The 3,079-nt window shown below is 38.6% G+C and overlaps 1 protein-coding gene across 1 annotated transcript in view; it reads left to right on the plus strand.

Annotated features, from left to right (window-relative positions):
- LOC309712451 (uncharacterized protein) overlaps positions 1 to 3,079 on the plus strand; it is a 79,791-nt gene that overhangs the window by 52,876 nt on the left and 23,836 nt on the right. The gene's annotated exons all lie outside the window — the stretch shown is intronic.

The following is a 3,079-nucleotide window of genomic DNA, read 5'->3' on the forward strand; positions in this document are numbered from 1 at the left end:
GACTTCATATAGGGAAAAATATATATCACATATGCAGGACACCTTAAACTAGTTTTTTAATTAAGCAGCAAGGCAGAACAAAGTCGGGGCTGTATCAAGACACGAGGACTAAACCCCAATTCAACCAGACCCAGAACTGATCCGGAATTAAAACAGGACTACAACAGTTCAAAATCAGGACTACTTAGGATTTAACCAAGACAGAACCACAATCAGAACTAGATGATAGTAGCACTAAAAATCATCATAGACCTGCACTACACTTATTTTTTTAATTCTACCAAAGTCCACTATTTAGATTGAGAAAAGTTTATATAATTATTTAGCCTTGTTGTGCAAACAAGCCTGCAGAACTTAATAAATGTAGAATTTGAAAAATAGCAAACCTAAAAAGAAACACTAGGTACGAGATACATGAGGACCTATGATACGATGATACTTTTGGTAAACAACCATTTGACTAACATGTGTGTCTCACCTGCTCTTGTTCATCTCTGTTCTGTCCTCATTCTCCTCTCTCTCCCTCTTTGTGCTGACAATCATCAAATATACAGTTGAAACCAGATATTTACAAACTCTTCAGATCAAAACACAAACACTTTTTTAATTGTAACATCAAATCAGACTAAATGTTTATTTTTTTAGATTGATAAATATAAAAACATATTTGTTAACTTTAAGAGTAAAGAGAGAAACTATCTGTATTTCTTAATTGCAAATGGCACCAAATTGTATTCAACATTGAGCCACACTTATGGAGCTCCACAGTTGTCTTCCTGGTGTTTTGGTTGACATCTCTTGATTTTCCCATGTCACAGAAACAGGCTCTGTGTTTTGCCTTATATGCATCCACAGGTGTGCCACCAATTTACTCACATGGACTCTACTAACCTATCAGAAGCTTCTTCAGCTCAGAACAGAAACGTCTGGAGTTTCTTATTAATTAACAAACTTAGTGTACATGTACTCCTAAATTTGATCAAAGTGATAAAAATAGACAGCTCTGTCTCTCTTTATTCTGACATTTAACTAATTCAAAAGATATTTTCAATATTTATCTAAAAGTTTACTCTAAATTGATGTTGTACAGTAAAAATGTTTTGTGTTTTCTCCCTAAAGTGTAAATATCTGGTTACAAATGTGAATATCCTGCTGTGTACTGAAACCCCTCTTGTTTTGCATAGAAATATACTGAACAACATACAAAGCATAATATATAAAATAACATTTACCTGAGTTTTTTCTTTGAAAGAACCCTCTAATGTCCATTCTTATATTTCAGTACATAACTGAAACCGATTTAGTCGGGGAGGGTAAGAACTGAAAATATGAAATAAACACACGTAAGCTAAGACTCTAAAAAAATAGCATTTGTTCGGCTTTTCATTTCGCCATTTGTTGATTCACTTGAAGAGCAAGTAACGTAATATTGGTCAAGTGATCAGTTTGATATCAATCTTTCGTGATGCACCGTCATATTTACATTATTTGTACGGTACGAATGATTTGCTTTGGTACCTGGTCAAACTTAAGCTCTCCTTAGTATGGCTGGCTCCGTTTCTCCAACAGCGCACTCACAGGCAGCAGCTGCCCCGCCCTCTCACTCAGTCGCTTAGTGCCTGAGCTCGGATCATACCAATATCAGGGGGGATTCACGCACAGTCGTAAATTCCCACAGTGTGCACTATGTGCTTCGAATATTGTGTGTACTTTTTCTTTTATACAGTTGTCAGCCAGGCATCTAACTATGAAAAAATTACACTCCAAAAGACCCCGGGCTTCTGACAAAACTACCCGGGCTTAAGCCCAGTAAGCCACCCCCACGCTCCGCCCCTGATTCCGACACTTCAAAAGTTTCAGGAGCTGTCCGCTCAGCGCAGCATCAGCACCACGGAAATACACGGATACATCTGTAGACTCGAGACAGAATGCATTTTCGGGACTTTCAGATGTATGGACCAATGTTTTATTTTCTGATCAAACCAGAAAGCTTTAATGAGCAGCTGGGTTTGTCTCGCATTAACTGGCTGGACACAGAGGACATCGAAATGCAGCTGATTGAACTGAAAAGCTCGAGTCTGTGGGGGTCAAAGTTTGCAGAACTACAGACGCAGCTGGTGCATAGCTGTGCGTGTTCATGGAGCTTGTATTTTCACCTGATGGACATCACTACCTGACAAGTTTAACTGTCTTCAGAACACTGCAGAGGCCTTATTGACAGTAGTTGGCTCTACATATCTGTGTGAGCAGATTTTCTCTCACATGAGTGTCCTCAGGTAGCCGTCTGAATGCTGAACACTCGGAGACTTGTGTCTCTGAGTGGGAGACCAGAGATCAGAGTGTATTAACAAACATGCCATATTGGCTCAGTTTATTTTTCTTATCATTGTTGTGAGGAGACCATAAATAGCATTTGCATTTTCTGTTGTACAGTTCATTTGCTGTTATGGATAAAAAGTGTCTTTTTTTTGTTTGTTTCAAAATAGCTGATAACTATTCGCTGATAACTGCCAACATCTGCAAACAAATATAATTCTATAAAGTTCTATATAGTGTGTAACTGTTAATATAGAGCGTTATTGCTAATGCAATCATATGGCACATTGACTTCTGAGGAAAGTTTAGATGGCACTCATCATCAGAAAGGTCGCCGACCCCTGATTTAGCCAAACAGACATTTGGGGGGGGAAAAAACTGCTGAAGTTTAACCTGAGCACCAGAATGAGTTAGTAAGGTAAATGAGTGTGACGTAGTTGTTGGTGCCAGACAGGCTGATCTGAGTATCTGACAAACTGCTGACGAGCTGGGATTTTCCCCACACAACCATTATTAGTGTTCACAGACAAAATATTTTTCAATACAGAGAAAATATCCATTGAGCGTCATTTCTCTGGGTAAAATGCAATGACGTCATTTAAATGTCACAAAGCTCAAACAGGCTCTGTAAACATGACAGAGGTTACTGTCCTCAAACGGCCTTCACAGTCAGCAGATCTCAATCCAACAGACCATCTTTGGGATGTGATGTAGAGTCAAATAGTTCAGATAATGTCGACAAATCTCAATATGGACCAAAAGG

This window comes from Aulonocara stuartgranti (assembly GCF_965226115.1).
Source record: "Aulonocara stuartgranti genome assembly, chromosome: 8".
Classification (NCBI taxonomy): Eukaryota; Metazoa; Chordata; class Actinopteri; order Cichliformes; family Cichlidae; genus Aulonocara; species Aulonocara stuartgranti.